At 45.2% G+C, this 18,116-nt stretch overlaps 14 non-coding genes across 14 annotated transcripts; all 14 read right to left on the bottom strand.

Annotated features, from left to right (window-relative positions):
* Window positions 1-188: 188 nt before the first annotated feature.
* Window positions 189-383, bottom strand: LOC141216665 (U2 spliceosomal RNA). Its single transcript, XR_012285689.1, has one exon. It is a non-coding gene; the product is annotated as a U2 spliceosomal RNA (small nuclear RNA).
* A 1,119-nt stretch (window positions 384-1,502) lies between these two features.
* On the bottom strand, window positions 1,503-1,693 carry LOC141215296 (U2 spliceosomal RNA). Its single transcript, XR_012284366.1, has one exon. It is a non-coding gene; the product is annotated as a U2 spliceosomal RNA (small nuclear RNA).
* A 1,120-nt stretch (window positions 1,694-2,813) lies between these two features.
* Window positions 2,814-3,004, bottom strand: LOC141216460 (U2 spliceosomal RNA). The gene has a single exon (XR_012285493.1). It is a non-coding gene; the product is annotated as a U2 spliceosomal RNA (small nuclear RNA).
* Window positions 3,005-4,124: 1,120 nt separating this feature from the next.
* On the bottom strand, window positions 4,125-4,315 carry LOC141215295 (U2 spliceosomal RNA). Its single transcript, XR_012284365.1, has one exon. It is a non-coding gene; the product is annotated as a U2 spliceosomal RNA (small nuclear RNA).
* Window positions 4,316-5,439: 1,124 nt separating this feature from the next.
* Window positions 5,440-5,630, bottom strand: LOC141215294 (U2 spliceosomal RNA). Its single transcript, XR_012284364.1, has one exon. It is a non-coding gene; the product is annotated as a U2 spliceosomal RNA (small nuclear RNA).
* Window positions 5,631-6,751: 1,121 nt separating this feature from the next.
* LOC141215293 (U2 spliceosomal RNA) lies at window positions 6,752-6,942 on the bottom strand. The gene has a single exon (XR_012284363.1). It is a non-coding gene; the product is annotated as a U2 spliceosomal RNA (small nuclear RNA).
* Window positions 6,943-8,063: 1,121 nt separating this feature from the next.
* Window positions 8,064-8,254, bottom strand: LOC141215292 (U2 spliceosomal RNA). Its single transcript, XR_012284362.1, has one exon. It is a non-coding gene; the product is annotated as a U2 spliceosomal RNA (small nuclear RNA).
* Window positions 8,255-9,376: 1,122 nt separating this feature from the next.
* On the bottom strand, window positions 9,377-9,567 carry LOC141215291 (U2 spliceosomal RNA). Its single transcript, XR_012284361.1, has one exon. It is a non-coding gene; the product is annotated as a U2 spliceosomal RNA (small nuclear RNA).
* A 1,121-nt stretch (window positions 9,568-10,688) lies between these two features.
* On the bottom strand, window positions 10,689-10,879 carry LOC141215290 (U2 spliceosomal RNA). The gene has a single exon (XR_012284360.1). It is a non-coding gene; the product is annotated as a U2 spliceosomal RNA (small nuclear RNA).
* A 1,121-nt stretch (window positions 10,880-12,000) lies between these two features.
* LOC141216289 (U2 spliceosomal RNA) lies at window positions 12,001-12,191 on the bottom strand. The gene has a single exon (XR_012285329.1). It is a non-coding gene; the product is annotated as a U2 spliceosomal RNA (small nuclear RNA).
* Window positions 12,192-13,308: 1,117 nt separating this feature from the next.
* On the bottom strand, window positions 13,309-13,499 carry LOC141215289 (U2 spliceosomal RNA). The gene has a single exon (XR_012284359.1). It is a non-coding gene; the product is annotated as a U2 spliceosomal RNA (small nuclear RNA).
* Window positions 13,500-14,614: 1,115 nt separating this feature from the next.
* LOC141215288 (U2 spliceosomal RNA) lies at window positions 14,615-14,805 on the bottom strand. Its single transcript, XR_012284358.1, has one exon. It is a non-coding gene; the product is annotated as a U2 spliceosomal RNA (small nuclear RNA).
* Window positions 14,806-15,919: 1,114 nt separating this feature from the next.
* Window positions 15,920-16,110, bottom strand: LOC141216472 (U2 spliceosomal RNA). Its single transcript, XR_012285504.1, has one exon. It is a non-coding gene; the product is annotated as a U2 spliceosomal RNA (small nuclear RNA).
* Window positions 16,111-17,232: 1,122 nt separating this feature from the next.
* On the bottom strand, window positions 17,233-17,422 carry LOC141216654 (U2 spliceosomal RNA). Its single transcript, XR_012285678.1, has one exon. It is a non-coding gene; the product is annotated as a U2 spliceosomal RNA (small nuclear RNA).
* Between the last annotated feature and the right edge of the window lie 694 nt (window positions 17,423-18,116).

The raw sequence follows: 18,116 nt of genomic DNA, 5'->3' as shown, positions 1-18,116 counted from the left end.
GCAATGCACAGTTGCTGAAGTTGAACCAAAATGAGCTTGTCATCTGGCTTCTGCAACTTTTAACATGAAAAATCCAATGAGGAGAAGAAAAGCAAAGCCAAAGAGTCCATCCCAAAATCCGACAAACAAGCAAAATGAACAAAAAGCATTGAATTCAATTCTTTCTGATTTTAGAAACTGCATTAAAGAAGGGGTGCACCGGTCCTGGAGATACTGCAATACCAGGTCAATGCGTGGAGTGGACAGAGCAAGCTCTTTTTCCATCTCCCTGTTCTAAAAATCCATCCATTTAATATATGGTCCCCAGATAGGGGACGTATCAGATATTAAACTGATAAGAACAGATACTACACTTGATCTTAGCCAAAAGGCCGAGAAGCGATAACCAGAATTGGTTTCCGACTACGGTGCCACCCAAGGATTCTGAAAAGTCCATTTGTGGAGATGGCCACCTGGACTCCCGTTAAGAAGACATGCTGTCAACCTCTAGATCCCTCACATGCCTGCACTTTTCGGCTTGCTGCTGCTGCAATCCACGCGTTTTAGATCTGCATAACTCCACCTCTTTTAGCACAGTACCCTCAACCCCCGGCTGTTCCCACCCGCCTTAACACCGTTGGAAGGGAGGAGAACCAATTAAGGCGGGAGGGGGTGGAACGAGCAGCTGTCTACCCTTAGCAGGAGGGTTGCTGATTAATTACCTCTCCTGCTGCTGCTGCTGCTGGCTGTCCAGCAGCAGACTGAAGGTGGCTGCTGCTGTGCGCAGGTATATAAAGGCTCAGAGCCTATTATGACACGCGCAGCCAGCGTTCCATTGCCACATTCCGTCTACTGCAGGCGGGATACCTGGATGGCTGAATGTCACTGAGAAGCTCACAGAGACCGCCATAAGCAACAGTTTAAAAGAATGCCACAGACTAATCAACCAAACTTTTTGGGTTGGTTTCTCTTTTATAGTCTGCAGGCATTAAATGAAAGAAGTCAGTGTTCCAGCAGAGGGAGACAACGTTTCAGAAAAGGCATTGTAGCAAACCAAAAAAGAAATTTTAAGCGCAGCAGAGTAACCAGCTCACATACCTGTTAGCTCAGGTGAGTTTAAAAGGCTGCTGTTGATAACAAGGGCATTTGCTAAATAGATGGTGTGTGTGCAACAATATACTGAAAGGTCAATTATATTGTGCAGCTTATCTCACCACCTGTAGTTATTTAGGTGAAAGCTCCAAAATGCTTGCCTAATATGTCTGTTTATCCAAAAGGAAGTATAGAGGGAGAGCTAGATAGATAGCATTGCATTACATTACATTACATGGCAATGCAATGCACAGTTGCTGAAGTTGAACCAAAATGAGCTTGTCATCTGGCTTCTGCAACTTTTAACATGAAAAATCCAATGAGGAGAAGAAAAGCAAAGCCAAAGAGTCCATCCCAAAATCCGACAAACAAGCAAAATGAACAAAAAGCATTGAATTCAATTCTTTCTGATTTTAGAAACTGCATTAAAGAAGGGGTGCACCGGTCCTGGAGATACTGCAATACCAGGTCAATGCGTGGAGTGGACAGAGCAAGCTCTTTTTCCATCTCCCTGTTCTAAAAATCCATTTAATATATGGTCCCCAGATAGGGGACGTATCAGATATTAAACTGATAAGAACAGATACTACACTTGATCTTAGCCAAAAGGCCGAGAAGCGATAACCAGAATTGGTTTCCGACTACGGTGCCACCCAAGGATTCTGAAAAGTCCATTTGTGGAGATGGCCACCTGGACTCCCGTTAAGAAGACATGCTGTCAACCTCTAGATCCCTCACATGCCTGCACTTTTCGGCTTGCTGCTGCTGCAATCCACGCGTTTTAGATCTGCATAACTCCACCTCTTTTAGCACAGTACCCTCAACCCCCGGCTGTTCCCACCCGCCTCAACACCGTTGGAAGGGAGGAGAACCAATTAAGGCGGGGGGGGGGTGGAACGAGCAGCTGTCTACCCTTAGCAGGAGGGTTGCTGATTAATTACCTCTCCTGCTGCTGCTGCTGCTGGCTGTCCAGCAGCAGACTGAAGGTGGCTGCTGCTGTGCGCAGGTATATAAAGGCTCAGAGCCTATTATGACACGCGCAGCCAGCGTTCCATTGCCACATTCCGTCTACTGCAGGCGGGATACCTGGATGGCTGAATGTCACTGAGAAGCTCACAGAGACCGCCATAAGCAACAGTTTAAAAGAATGCCACAGACTAATCAACCAAACTTTTTGGGTTGGTTTCTCTTTTATAGTCTGCAGGCATTAAATGAAAGAAGTCAGTGTTCCAGCAGAGGGAGACAACGTTTCAGAAAAGGCATTGTAGCAAACCAAAAAAGAAATTTTAAGCGCAGCAGAGTAACCAGCTCACATACCTGTTAGCTCAGGTGAGTTTAAAAGGCTGCTGTTGATAACAAGGGCATTTGCTAAATAGATGGTGTGTGTGCAACAATATACTGAAAGGTCAATTATATTGTGCAGCTTATCTCACCACCTGTAGTTATTTAGGTGAAAGCTCCAAAATGCTTGCCTAATATGTCTGTTTATCCAAAAGGAAGTATGGAGGGAGAGCTAGATAGATAGCATTGCATTACATTACATTACATGGCAATGCAATGCACAGTTGCTGAAGTTGAACCAAAATGAGCTTGTCATCTGGCTTCTGCAACTTTTAACATGAAAAATCCAATGAGGAGAAGAAAAGCAAAGCCAAAGAGTCCATCCCAAAATCCGACAAACAAGCAAAATGAACAAAAAGCATTGAATTCAATTCTTTCTGATTTTAGAAACTGCATTAAAGAAGGGGTGCACCGGTCCTGGAGATACTGCAATACCAGGTCAATGCGTGGAGTGGACAGAGCAAGCTCTTTTTCTATCTCCCTGTTCTAAAAATCCATTTAATATATGGTCCCCAGATAGGGGACGTATCAGATATTAAACTGATAAGAACAGATACTACACTTGATCTTAGCCAAAAGGCCGAGAAGCGATAACCAGAATTGGTTTCCGACTACGGTGCCACCCAAGGATTCTGAAAAGTCCATTTGTGGAGATGGCCACCTGGACTCCCGTTAAGAAGACATGCTGTCAACCTCTAGATCCCTCACATGCCTGCACTTTTCGGCTTGCTGCTGCTGCAATCCACGCGTTTTAGATCTGCATAACTCCACCTCTTTTAGCACAGTACCCTCAACCCCCGGCTGTTCCCACCCGCCTCAACACCGTTGGAAGGGAGGAGAACCAATTAAGGCGGGGGGGGGGTGGAACGAGCAGCTGTCTACCCTTAGCAGGAGGGTTGCTGATTAATTACCTCTCCTGCTGCTGCTGCTGCTGGCTGTCCAGCAGCAGACTGAAGGTGGCTGCTGCTGTGCGCAGGTATATAAAGGCTCAGAGCCTATTATGACACGCGCAGCCAGCGTTCCATTGCCACATTCCGTCTACTGCAGGCGGGATACCTGGATGGCTGAATGTCACTGAGAAGCTCACAGAGACCGCCATAAGCAACAGTTTAAAAGAATGCCACAGACTAATCAACCAAACTTTTTGGGTTGGTTTCTCTTTTATAGTCTGCAGGCATTAAATGAAAGAAGTCAGTGTTCCAGCAGAGGGAGACAACGTTTCAGAAAAGGCATTGTAGCAAACCAAAAAAGAAATTTTAAGCGCAGCAGAGTAACCAGCTCACATACCTGTTAGCTCAGGTGAGTTTAAAAGGCTGCTGTTGATAACAAGGGCATTTGCTAAATAGATGGTGTGTGTGCAACAATATACTGAAAGGTCAATTATATTGTGCAGCTTATCTCACCACCTGTAGTTATTTAGGTGAAAGCTCCAAAATGCTTGCCTAATATGTCTGTTTATCCAAAAGGAAGTATAGAGGGAGAGCTAGATAGATAGCATTGCATTACATTACATTACATGGCAATGCAATGCACAGTTGCTGAAGTTGAACCAAAATGAGCTTGTCATCTGGCTTCTGCAACTTTTAACATGAAAAATCCAATGAGGAGAAGAAAAGCAAAGCCAAAGAGTCCATCCCAAAATCCGACAAACAAGCAAAATGAACAAAAAGCATTGAATTCAATTCTTTCTGATTTTAGAAACTGCATTAAAGAAGGGGTGCACCGGTCCTGGAGATACTGCAATACCAGGTCAATGCGTGGAGTGGACAGAGCAAGCTCTTTTTCCATCTCCCTGTTCTAAAAATCCATTTAATATATGGTCCCCAGATAGGGGACGTATCAGATATTAAACTGATAAGAACAGATACTACACTTGATCTTAGCCAAAAGGCCGAGAAGCGATAACCAGAATTGGTTTCCGACTACGGTGCCACCCAAGGATTCTGAAAAGTCCATTTGTGGAGATGGCCACCTGGACTCCCGTTAAGAAGACATGCTGTCAACCTCTAGATCCCTCACATGCCTGCACTTTTCGGCTTGCTGCTGCTGCAATCCACGCGTTTTAGATCTGCATAACTCCACCTCTTTTAGCACAGTACCCTCAACCCCCGGCTGTTCCCACCCGCCTCAACACCGTTGGAAGGGAGGAGAACCAATTAAGGCGGGGGGGGGGGGGGTGGAACGAGCAGCTGTCTACTCTTAGCAGGAGGGTTGCTGATTAATTACCTCTCCTGCTGCTGCTGCTGCTGGCTGTCCAGCAGCAGACTGAAGGTGGCTGCTGCTGTGCGCAGGTATATAAAGGCTCAGAGCCTATTATGACACGCGCAGCCAGCGTTCCATTGCCACATTCCGTCTACTGCAGGCGGGATACCTGGATGGCTGAATGTCACTGAGAAGCTCACAGAGACCGCCATAAGCAAGAGTTTAAAAGAATGCCACAGACTAATCAACCAAACTTTTTGGGTTGGTTTCTCTTTTATAGTCTGCAGGCATTAAATGAAAGAAGTCAGTGTTCCAGCAGAGGGAGACAACGTTTCAGAAAAGGCATTGTAGCAAACCCAAAAAGAAATTTTAAGCGCAGCAGAGTAACCAGCTCACATACCTGTTAGCTCAGGTGAGTTTAAAAGGCTGCTGTTGATAACAAGGGCATTTGCTAAATAGATGGTGTGTGTGCAACAATATACTGAAAGGTCAATTATATTGTGCAGCTTATCTCACCACCTGTAGTTATTTAGGTGAAAGCTCCAAAATGCTTGCCTAATATGTCTGTTTATCCAAAAGGAAGTATAGAGGGAGAGCTAGATAGATAGCATTGCATTACATTACATTACATGGCAATGCAATGCACAGTTGCTGAAGTTGAACCAAAATGAGCTTGTCATCTGGCTTCTGCAACTTTTAACATGAAAAATCCAATGAGGAGAAGAAAAGCAAAGCCAAAGAGTCCATCCCAAAATCCGACAAACAAGCAAAATGAACAAAAAGCATTGAATTCAATTCTTTCTGATTTTAGAAACTGCATTAAAGAAGGGGTGCACCGGTCCTGGAGATACTGCAATACCAGGTCAATGCGTGGAGTGGACAGAGCAAGCTCTTTTTCCATCTCCCTGTTCTAAAAATCCATTTAATATATGGTCCCCAGATAGGGGACGTATCAGATATTAAACTGATAAGAACAGATACTACACTTGATCTTAGCCAAAAGGCCGAGAAGCGATAACCAGAATTGGTTTCCGACTACGGTGCCACCCAAGGATTCTGAAAAGTCCATTTGTGGAGATGGCCACCTGGACTCCCGTTAAGAAGACATGCTGTCAACCTCTAGATCCCTCACATGCCTGCACTTTTCGGCTTGCTGCTGCTGCAATCCACGCGTTTTAGATCTGCATAACTCCACCTCTTTTAGCACAGTACCCTCAACCCCCGGCTGTTCCCACCCGCCTCAACACCGTTGGAAGGGAGGAGAACCAATTAAGGCGGGGGGGGGGGTGGAACGAGCAGCTGTCTACCCTTAGCAGGAGGGTTGCTGATTAATTACCTCTCCTGCTGCTGCTGCTGCTGGCTGTCCAGCAGCAGACTGAAGGTGGCTGCTGCTGTGCGCAGGTATATAAAGGCTCAGAGCCTATTATGACACGCGCAGCCAGCGTTCCATTGCCACATTCCGTCTACTGCAGGCGGGATACCTGGATGGCTGAGTGTCACTGAGAAGCTCACAGAGACCGCCATAAGCAACAGTTTAAAAGAATGCCACAGACTAAGCAACCAAACTTTTTGGGTTGGTTTCTCTTTTATAGTCTGCAGGCATTAAATGAAAGAAGTCAGTGTTCCAGCAGAGGGAGACAACGTTTCAGAAAAGGCATTGTAGCAAACCAAAAAAGAAATTTTAAGCGCAGCAGAGTAACCAGCTCACATACCTGTTAGCTCAGGTGAGTTTAAAAGGCTGCTGTTGATAACAAGGGCATTTGCTAAATAGATGGTGTGTGTGCAACAATATACTGAAAGGTCAATTATATTGTGCAGCTTATCTCACCACCTGTAGTTATTTAGGTGAAAGCTCCAAAATGCTTGCCTAATATGTCTGTTTATCCAAAAGGAAGTATAGAGGGAGAGCTAGATAGATAGCATTGCATTACATTACATTACATGGCAATGCAATGCACAGATGCTGAAGTTGAACCAAAATGAGCTTGTCATCTGGCTTCTGCAACTTTTAACATGAAAAATCCAATGAGGAGAAGAAAAGCAAAGCCAAAGAGTCCATCCCAAAATCCGACAAACAAGCAAAATGAACAAAAAGCATTGAATTCAATTCTTTCTGATTTTAGAAACTGCATTAAAGAAGGGGTGCACCGGTCCTGGAGATACTGCAATACCAGGTCAATGCGTGGAGTGGACAGAGCAAGCTCTTTTTCCATCTCCCTGTTCTAAAAATCCATTTAATATATGGTCCCCAGATAGGGGACGTATCAGATATTAAACTGATAAGAACAGATACTACACTTGATCTTAGCCAAAAGGCCGAGAAGCGATAACCAGAATTGGTTTCCGACTACGGTGCCACCCAAGGATTCTGAAAAGTCCATTTGTGGAGATGGCCACCTGGACTCCCGTTAAGAAGACATGCTGTCAACCTCTAGATCCCTCACATGCCTGCACTTTTCGGCTTGCTGCTGCTGCAATCCACGCGTTTTAGATCTGCATAACTCCACCTCTTTTAGCACAGTACCCTCAACCCCCGGCTGTTCCCACCCGCCTCAACACCGTTGGAAGGGAGGAGAACCAATTAAGGCGGGAGGGGGGGTGGAACGAGCAGCTGTCTACCCTTAGCAGGAGGGTTGCTGATTAATTACCTCTCCTGCTGCTGCTGCTGCTGGCTGTCCAGCAGCAGACTGAAGGTGGCTGCTGCTGTGCGCAGGTATATAAAGGCTCAGAGCCTATTATGACACGCGCAGCCAGCGTTCCATTGCCACATTCCGTCTACTGCAGGCGGGATACCTGGATGGCTGAATGTCACTGAGAAGCTCACAGAGACCGCCATAAGCAACAGTTTAAAAGAATGCCACAGACTAATCAACCAAACTTTTTGGGTTGGTTTCTCTTTTATAGTCTGCAGGCATTAAATGAAAGAAGTCAGTGTTCCAGCAGAGGGAGACAACGTTTCAGAAAAGGCATTGTAGCAAACCAAAAAAGAAATTTTAAGCGCAGCAGAGTAACCAGCTCACATACCTGTTAGCTCAGGTGAGTTTAAAAGGCTGCTGTTGATAACAAGGGCATTTGCTAAATAGATGGTGTGTGTGCAACAATATACTGAAAGGTCAATTATATTGTGCAGCTTATCTCACCACCTGTAGTTATTTAGGTGAAAGCTCCAAAATGCTTGCCTAATATGTCTGTTTATCCAAAAGGAAGTATAGAGGGAGAGCTAGATAGATAGCATTGCATTACATTACATTACATGGCAATGCAATGCACAGTTGCTGAAGTTGAACCAAAATGAGCTTGTCATCTGGCTTCTGCAACTTTTAACATGAAAAATCCAATGAGGAGAAGAAAAGCAAAGCCAAAGAGTCCATCCCAAAATCCGACAAACAAGCAAAATGAACAAAAAGCATTGAATTCAATTCTTTCTGATTTTAGAAACTGCATTAAAGAAGGGGTGCACCGGTCCTGGAGATACTGCAATACCAGGTCAATGCGTGGAGTGGACAGAGCAAGCTCTTTTTCCATCTCCCTGTTCTAAAAATCCATTTAATATATGGTCCCCAGATAGGGGACGTATCAGATATTAAACTGATAAGAACAGATACTACACTTGATCTTAGCCAAAAGGCCGAGAAGCGATAACCAGAATTGGTTTCCGACTACGGTGCCACCCAAGGATTCTGAAAAGTCCATTTGTGGAGATGGCCACCTGGACTCCCGTTAAGAAGACATGTTGTCAACCTCTAGATCCCTCACATGCCTGCACTTTTCGGCTTGCTGCTGCTGCAATCCACGCGTTTTAGATCTGCATAACTCCACCTCTTTTAGCACAGTACCCTCAACCCCCGGCTGTTCCCACCCGCCTCAACACCGTTGGAAGGGAGGAGAACCAATTAAGGCGGGGGGGGGGGGTGGAACGAGCAGCTGTCTACCCTTAGCAGGAGGGTTGCTGATTAATTACCTCTCCTGCTGCTGCTGCTGCTGGCTGTCCAGCAGCAGACTGAAGGTGGCTGCTGCTGTGCGCAGGTATATAAAGGCTCAGAGCCTATTATGACACGCGCAGCCAGCGTTCCATTGCCACATTCCGTCTACTGCAGGCGGGATACCTGGATGGCTGAATGTCACTGAGAAGCTCACAGAGACCGCCATAAGCAACAGTTTAAAAGAATGCCACAGACTAATCAACCAAACTTTTTGGGTTGGTTTCTCTTTTATAGTCTGCAGGCATTAAATGAAAGAAGTCAGTGTTCCAGCAGAGGGAGACAACGTTTCAGAAAAGGCATTGTAGCAAACCAAAAAAGAAATTTTAAGCGCAGCAGAGTAACCAGCTCACATACCTGTTAGCTCAGGTGAGTTTAAAAGGCTGCTGTTGATAACAAGGGCATTTGCTAAATAGATGGTGTGTGTGCAACAATATACTGAAAGGTCAATTATATTGTGCAGCTTATCTCACCACCTGTAGTTATTTAGGTGAAAGCTCCAAAATGCTTGCCTAATATGTCTGTTTATCCAAAAGGAAGTATAGAGGGAGAGCTAGATAGATAGCATTGCATTACATTACATTACATGGCAATGCAATGCACAGTTGCTGAAGTTGAACCAAAATGAGCTTGTCATCTGGCTTCTGCAACTTTTAACATGAAAAATCCAATGAGGAGAAGAAAAGCAAAGCCAAAGAGTCCATCCCAAAATCCGACAAACAAGCAAAATGAACAAAAAGCATTGAATTCAATTCTTTCTGATTTTAGAAACTGCATTAAAGAAGGGGTGCACCGGTCCTGGAGATACTGCAATACCAGGTCAATGCGTGGAGTGGACAGAGCAAGCTCTTTTTCCATCTCCCTGTTCTAAAAATCCATTTAATATATGGTCCCCAGATAGGGGACGTATCAGATATTAAACTGATAAGAACAGATACTACACTTGATCTTAGCCAAAAGGCCGAGAAGCGATAACCAGAATTGGTTTCCGACTACGGTGCCACCCAAGGATTCTGAAAAGTCCATTTGTGAAGATGGCCTCCTGGACTCCCGTTGAGAAGACATGCTGTCAACGTCTAGATCCCTCACATGCCTGCACTTTTCGGCTTGCTGCTGCTGCAATCCACGCGTTTTAGATCTGCATAACTCCACCTCTTTTAGCACAGTACCCTCAACCCCCGGCTGTTCCCACCCGCCTCAACACCGTTGGAAGGGAGGAGAACCAATTAAGGCGGGGGGGGGGGTGGAACGAGCAGCTGTCTACCCTTAGCAGGAGGGTTGCTGATTAATTACCTCTCCTGCTGCTGCTGCTGCTGGCTGTCCAGCAGCAGACTGAAGGTGGCTGCTGCTGTGCGCAGGTATATAAAGGCTCAGAGCCTATTATGACACGCGCAGCCAGCGTTCCATTGCCACATTCCGTCTACTGCAGGCGGGATACCTGGATGGCTGAATGTCACTGAGAAGCTCACAGAGACCGCCATAAGCAACAGTTTAAAAGAATGCCACAGACTAATCAACCAAACTTTTTGGGTTGGTTTCTCTTTTATAGTCTGCAGGCATTAAATGAAAGAAGTCAGTGTTCCAGCAGAGGGAGACAACGTTTCAGAAAAGGCATTGTAGCAAACCAAAAAAGAAATTTTAAGCGCAGCAGAGTAACCAGCTCACATACCTGTTAGCTCAGGTGAGTTTAAAAGGCTGCTGTTGATAACAAGGGCATTTGCTAAATAGATGGTGTGTGTGCAACAATATACTGAAAGGTCAATTATATTGTGCAGCTTATCTCACCACCTGTAGTTATTTAGGTGAAAGCTCCAAAATGCTTGCCTAATATGTCTGTTTATCCAAAAGGAAGTATAGAGGGAGAGCTAGATAGACAGCATTGCATTACATTACATTACATGGCAATGCAATGCACAGTTGCTGAAGTTGAACCAAAATGAGCTTGTCATCTGGCTTCTGCAACTTTTAACATGAAAAATCCAATGAGGAGAAGAAAAGCAAAGCCAAAGAGTCCATCCCAAAATCCGACAAACAAGCAAAATGAACAAAAAGCATTGAATTCAATTCTTTCTGATTTTAGAAACTGCATTAAAGAAGGGGTGCACCGGTCCTGGAGATACTGCAATACCAGGTCAATGCGTGGAGTGGACAGAGCAAGCTCTTTTTCCATCTCCCTGTTCTAAAAATCCATTTAATATATGGTCCCCAGATAGGGGACGTATCAGATATTAAACTGATAAGAACAGATACTACACTTGATCTTAGCCAAAAGGCCGAGAAGCGATAACCAGAATTGGTTTCCGACTACGGTGCCACCCAAGGATTCTGAAAAGTCCATTTGTGGAGATGGCCACCTGGACTCCCGTTAAGAAGACATGCTGTCAACCTCTAGATCCCTCACATGCCTGCACTTTTCGGCTTGCTGCTGCTGCAATCCACGCGTTTTAGATCTGCATAACTCCACCCCTTTTAGCACAGTACCCTCAACCCCCGGCTGTTCCCACCCGCCTCAACACCGTTGGAAGGGAGGAGAACCAATTAAGGCGGGGGGGGGGGTGGAACGAGCAGCTGTCTACCCTTAGCAGGAGGGTTGCTGATTAATTACCTCTCCTGCAGCTGCTGCTGCTGGCTGTCCAGCAGCAGACTGAAGGTGGCTGCTGCTGTGCGCAGGTATATAAAGGCTCAGAGCCTATTATGACACGCGCAGCCAGCGTTCCATTGCCACATTCCGTCTACTGCAGGCGGGATACCTGGATGGCTGAATGTCACTGAGAAGCTCACAGAGACCGCCATAAGCAACAGTTTAAAAGAATGCCACAGACTAATCAACCAAACTTTTTGGGTTGGTTTCTCTTTTATAGTCTGCAGGCATTAAATGAAAGAAGTCAGTGTTCCAGCAGAGGGAGACAACGTTTCAGAAAAGGCATTGTAGCAAACCAAAAAAGAAATTTTAAGCGCACCAGAGTAACCAGCTCACATACCTGTTAGCTCAGGTGAGTTTAAAAGGCTGCTGTTGATAACAAGGGCATTTGCTAAATAGATGGTGTGTGTGCAACAATATACTGAAAGGTCAATTATATTGTGCAGCTTATCTCACCACCTGTAGTTATTTAGGTGAAAGCTCCAAAATGCTTGCCTAATATGTCTGTTTATCCAAAAGGAAGTATAGAGGGAGAGCTAGATAGATAGCATTGCATTACATTACATTACATGGCAATGCAATGCACAGTTGCTGAAGTTGAACCAAAATGAGCTTGTCATCTGGCTTCTGCAACTTTTAACATGAAAAATCCAATGAGGAGAAGAAAAGCAAAGCCAAAGAGTCCATCCCAAAATCCGACAAACAAGCAAAATGAACAAAAAGCATTGAATTCAATTCTTTCTGATTTTAGAAACTGCATTAAAGAAGGGGTGCACCGGTCCTGGAGATACTGCAATACCAGGTCAATGCGTGGAGTGGACAGAGCAAGCTCTTTTTCCATCTCCCTGTTCTAAAAATCCATTTAATATATGGTCCCCAGTTAGGGGACGTATCAGATATTAAACTGATAAGAACAGATACTACACTTGATCTTAGCCAAAAGGCCGAGAAGCGATAACCAGAATTGGTTTCCGACTACGGTGCCACCCAAGGATTCTGAAAAGTCCATTTGTGGAGATGGCCACCTGGACTCCCGTTAAGAAGACATGCTGTCAACCTCTAGATCCCTCACATGCCTGCACTTTTCGGCTTGCTGCTGCTGCAATCCACGCGTTTTAGATCTGCATAACTCCACCTCTTTTAGCACAGTACCCTCAACCCCCGGCTGTTCCCACCCGCCTCAACACCGTTGGAAGGGAGGAGAACCAATTAAGGCGGGGGGGGGGGTGGAACGAGCAGCTGTCTACCCTTAGCAGGAGGGTTGCTGATTAATTACCTCTCCTGCTGCTGCTGCTGGCTGTCCAGCAGCAGACTGAAGGTGGCTGCTGCTGTGCGCAGGTATATAAAGGCTCGGAGCCTATTATGACACGCGCAGCCAGCGTTCCATTGCCACATTCCGTCTACTGCAGGCGGGATACCTGGATGGCTGAATGTCACTGAGAAGCTCACAGAGACCGCCATAAGCAACAGTTTAAAAGAATGCCACAGACTAATCAACCAAACTTTTTGGGTTGGTTCTCTTTTATAGTCTGCAGGCATTAAATGAAAGAAGTCAGTGTTCCAGCAGAGGGAGACAACGTTTCAGAAAAGGCATTGTAGCAAACCAAAAAAGAAATTTTAAGCGCAGCAGAGTAACCAGCTCACATACCTGTTAGCTCAGGTGAGTTTAAAAGGCTGCTGTTGATAACAAGGGCATTTGCTAAATAGATGGTGTGTGTGCAACAATATACTGAAAGGTCAATTATATTGTGCAGCTTATCTCACCACCTGTAGTTATTTAGGTGAAAGCTCCAAAATGCTTGCCTAATATGTCTGTTTATCCAAAAGGAAGTATAGAGGGAGAGCTAGATAGATAGCATTGCATTACATTACATTACATGGCAATGCAATGCACAGTTGCTGAAGTTGAACCAAAATGAGCTTGTCATCTGGCTTCTGCAACTTTTAACATGAAAAATCCAATGAGGAGAAGAAAAGCAAAGCCAAAGAGTCCATCCCAAAATCCGACAAACAAGCAAAATGAACAAAAAGCATTGAATTCAATTCTTTCTGATTTTAGAAACTGCATTAAAGAAGGGGTGCACCGGTCCTGGAGATACTGCAATACCAGGTCAATGCGTGGAGTGGACAGAGCAAGCTCTTTTTCCATCTCCCTGTTCTAAAAATCCATTTAATATATGGTCCCCAGATAGGGGACGTATCAGATATTAAACTGATAAGAACAGATACTACACTTGATCTTAGCCAAAAGGCCGAGAAGCGATAACCAGAATTGGTTTCCGACTACGGTGCCACCCAAGGATTCTGAAAAGTCCATTTGTGGAGATGGCCACCTGGACTCCCGTTAAGAAGACATGCTGTCAACCTCTAGATCCCTCACATGCCTGCACTTTTCGGCTTGCTGCTGCTGCAATCCACGCGTTTTAGATCTGCATAACTCCACCTCTTTTAGCACAGTACCCTCAACCCCCGGCTGTTCCCACCCGCCTCAACACCGTTGGAAGGGAGGAGAACCAATTAAGGCGGGGGGGGGGGTGGAACGAGCAGCTGTCTACCCTTAGCAGGAGGGTTGCTGATTAATTACCTCTCCTGCTGCTGCTGGCTGTCCAGCAGCAGACTGAAGGTGGCTGCTGCTGTGCGCAGGTATATAAAGGCTCAGAGCCTATTATGACACGCGCAGCCAGCGTTCCATTGCCACATTCCGTCTACTGCAGGCGGGATACCTGGATGGCTGAATGTCACTGAGAAGCTCACAGAGACCGCCATAAGCAACAGTTTAAAAGAATGCCACAGACTAATCAACCAAACTTTTTGGGTTGGTTTCTCTTTTATAGTCTGCAGGCATTAAATGAAAGAAGTCAGTGTTCCAGCAGAGGGAGACAACGTTTCAGAAAAGGCATTGTAGCAAACCAAAAAAGAAATTTTAAGCGCAGCAGAGTAACCAGCTCACATACCTGTTAGCTCAGGTGAGTTTAAAAGGCTGCTGTTGATAACAAGGGCATTTGCTAAATAGATGGTGTGTGTGCAACAATATACTGAAAGGTCAATTATATTGTGCAGCTTATCTCACCACCTGTAGTTATTTAGGTGAAAGCTCCAAAATGCTTGCCTAATATGTCTGTTTATCCAAAAGGAAGTATAGAGGGAGAGCTAGATAGATAGCATTGCATTACATTACATTACATGGCAATGCAATGCACAGTTGCTGAAGTTGAACCAAAATGAGCTTGTCATCTGGCTTCTGCAACTTTTAACATGAAAAATCCAATGAGGAGAAGAAAAGCAAAGCCAAAGAGTCCATCCCAAAATCCGACAAACAAGCAAAATGAACAAAAAGCATTGAATTCAATTCTTTCTGATTTTAGAAACTGCATTAAAGAAGGGGTGCACCGGTCCTGGAGATACTGCAATACCAGGTCAATGCGTGGAGTGGACAGAGCAAGCTCTTTTTCCATCTCCCTGTTCTAAAAATCCATTTAATATATGGTCCCCAGATAGGGGACGTATCAGATATTAAACTGATAAGAACAGATACTACACTTGATCTTAGCCAAAAGGCCGAGAAGCGATAACCAGAATTGGTTTCCGACTACGGTGCCACCCAAGGATTCTGAAAAGTCCATTTGTGGAGATGGCCACCTGGACTCCCGTTAAGAAGACATGCTGTCAACCTCTAGATCCCTCACATGCCTGCACTTTTCGGCTTGCTGCTGCTGCAATCCACGCGTTTTAGATCTGCATAACTCCACTTCTTTTAGCACAGTACCCTCAACCCCCGGCTGTTCCCACCCGCCTCAACACCTTTGGAAGGGAGGAGAACCAATTAAGGCGGGGGGGGGGTGGAACGAGCAGCTGTCTACCCTTAGAAGGAGGGTTGCTGATTAATTACCTGTCCTGCTGCTGCTGGCTGTCCAGCAGCAGACTGAAGGTGGCTGCTGCTGTGCGCAGGTATATAAAGGCTCAGAGCCTATTATGACACGCGCAGCCAGCGTTCCATTGCCACATTCCGTCTACTGCAGGCGGGATACCTGGATGGCTGAATGTCACTGAGAAGCTCACAGAGACCGCCATAAGCAACAGTTTAAAAGAATGCCACAGACTAATCAACCAAACTTTTTGGGTTGGTTTCTCTTTTATAGTCTGCAGGCATTAAATGAAAGAAGTCAGTGTTCCAGCAGAGGGAGACAACGTTTTAGAAAAGGCATTGTAGCAAACCAAAAAAGAAATTTTAAGCGCAGCAGAGTAACCAGCTCACATACCTGTTAGCTCAGGTGAGTTTAAAAGGCTGCTGTTGATAACAAGGGCATTTGCTAAATAGATGGTGTGTGTGCAACAATATACTGAAAGGTCAATTATATTGTGCAGCTTATCTCACCACCTGTAGTTATTTAGGTGAAAGCTCCAAAATGCTTGCCTAATATGTCTGTTTATCCAAAAGGAAGTATAGAGGGAGAGCTAGATAGATAGCATTGCATTACATTACATTACATGGCAATGCAATGCACAGTTGCTGAAGTTGAACCAAAATGAGCTTGTCATCTGGCTTCTGCAACTTTTAACATGAAAAATCCAATGAGGAGAAGAAAAGCAAAGCCAAAGAGTCCATCCCAAAATCCGACAAACAAGCAAAATGAACAAAAAGCATTGAATTCAATTCTTTCTGATTTTAGAAACTGCAATAAAGAAGGGGTGCACCGGTCCTGGAGATACTGCAATACCAGGTCAATGCGTGGAGTGGACAGAGCAAGCTCTTTTTCCATCTCCCTGTTCCAAAAATCCATTTAATATATGGTCCCCAGATAGGGGACGTATCAGATATTAAACTGATAAGAGCAGATACTACACTTGATCTTAGCCAAAAGGCCGAGAAGCGATAACCAGAATTGGTTTCCGACTACGGTGCCACCCAAGGATTCTGAAAAGTCCATTTGTGGAGATGGCCACCTGGACTCCCGTTAAGAAGACATGCTGTCAACCTCTAGATCCCTCACATGCCTGCACTTTTCGGCTTGCTGCTGCTGCAATCCACGCGTTTTAGATCTGCATAACTCCACCTCTTTTAGCACAGTACCCTCAACCCCCGGCTGTTCCCACCCGCCTCAACACCGTTGGAAGGGAGGAGAACCAATTAAGGCGGGGGGGGGGGGTGGAACGAGCAGCTGTCTACCCTTAGCAGGAGGGTTGCTGATTAATTACCTCTCCTGCTGCTGCTGCTGCTGGCTGTCCAGCAGCAGACTGAAGGTGGCTGCTGCTGTGCGCAGGTATATAAAGGCTCAGAGCCTATTATGACACGTGCAGCCAGCGTTCCATTGGCACATTCCGTCTACTGCAGGCGGGATACCTGGATGGCTGAATGTCACTGAGAAGCTCACAGAGACCGCCATAAGCAACAGTTTAAAAGAATGCCACAGACTAATCAACCAAACTTTTTGGGTTGGTTTCTCTTTTATAGTCTGCAGGCATTAAATGAAAGAAGTCAGTGTTCCAGCAGAGGGAGACAACGTTTCAGAAAAGGCATTGTAGCAAACCAAAAAAGAAATTTTAAGCGCAGCAGAGTAACCAGCTCACATACCTGTTAGCTCAGGTGAGTTTAAAAGGCTGCTGTTGATAACAAGGGCATTTGCTAAATAGATGGTGTGTGTGCAACAATATACTGAAAGGTCAATTATATTGTGCAGCTTATCTCACCACCTGTAGTTATTTAGGTGAAAGCTCCAAAATGCTTGCCTAATATGTCTGTTTATCCAAAAGGAAGTATAGAGGGAGAGCTAGATAGATAGCATTGCATTACATTACATTACATGGCAATGCAATGCACAGTTGCTGAAGTTGAACCAAAATGAGCTTGTCATCTGGCTTCTTCAACTTTTAACATGAAAAATCCAATGAGGAGAAGAAAAGCAAAGCCAAAGAGTCCATCCCAAAATCCGACAAACAAGCAAAATGAACAAAAAGCATTTAATTCAATTCTTTCTGATTTTAGAAACTGCATTAAAGAAGGGGTGCACCGGTCCTGGAGATACTGCAATACCAGGTCAATGCGTGGAGTGGACAGAGCAAGCTCTTTTTCCATCTCCCTGTTCTAAAATCCATTTAATATATGGTCCCCAGATAGGGGACGTATCAGATATTAAACTGATAAGAACAGATACTACACTTGATCTTAGCCAAAAGGCCGAGAAGCGATAACCAGAATTGGTTTCCGACTACGGTGCCACCCAAGGATTCTGAAAAGTCCATTTGTGGAGATGGCCACCTTGACTCCCGTTAAGAAGACATGCTGTCAACCTCTAGATCCCTCACATGCCTGCACTTTTCGGCTTGCTGCTGCTGCAATCCACGCGTTTTACATCTGCATAACTCCACCTCTTTTAGCACAGTACCCTCAACCCCCGGCTGTTCCCACCCGCCTCAACACCGTTGGAAGGGAGGAGAACCAATTAAGGCGGGGGGGGGGGTGGAACGAGCAGCTGTCTATCCTTAGCAGGAGGGTTGCTGATTAATTACCTCTCCTGCTGCTGCTGCTGCTGGCTGTCCAGCAGCAGACTGAAGGTGGCTGCTGCTGTGCGCAGGTATATAAAGGTTCAGAGCCTATTATGACACGCGCAGCCAGCGTTCCATTGCCACATTCCGTCTACTGCAGGCGGGATACCTGGATGGCTGAATGTCACTGAGAAGCTCACAGAGACCGCCATAAGCAACAGTTTAAAAGAATGCCACAGACTAATCAACCAAACTTTTTGGGTTGGTTTCTCTTTTATAGTCTGCAGGCATTAAATGAAAGAAGTCAGTGTTCCAGCAGAGGGAGACAACGTTTCAGAAAAGGCATTGTAGCAAACCAAAAAAGAAATTTTAAGCGCAGCAGAGTAACCAGCTCACAT

Source organism: Phyllobates terribilis, unplaced genomic scaffold, assembly GCF_046119375.1.
Source record: "Phyllobates terribilis strain yellow unplaced genomic scaffold, ASM4611937v1 Scaffold_236__1_contigs__length_3049075, whole genome shotgun sequence".
Lineage (NCBI taxonomy): Eukaryota > Metazoa > Chordata > Amphibia > Anura > Dendrobatidae > Phyllobates > Phyllobates terribilis.
This window is presented reverse-complemented; position numbering and strand designations above follow the sequence as displayed.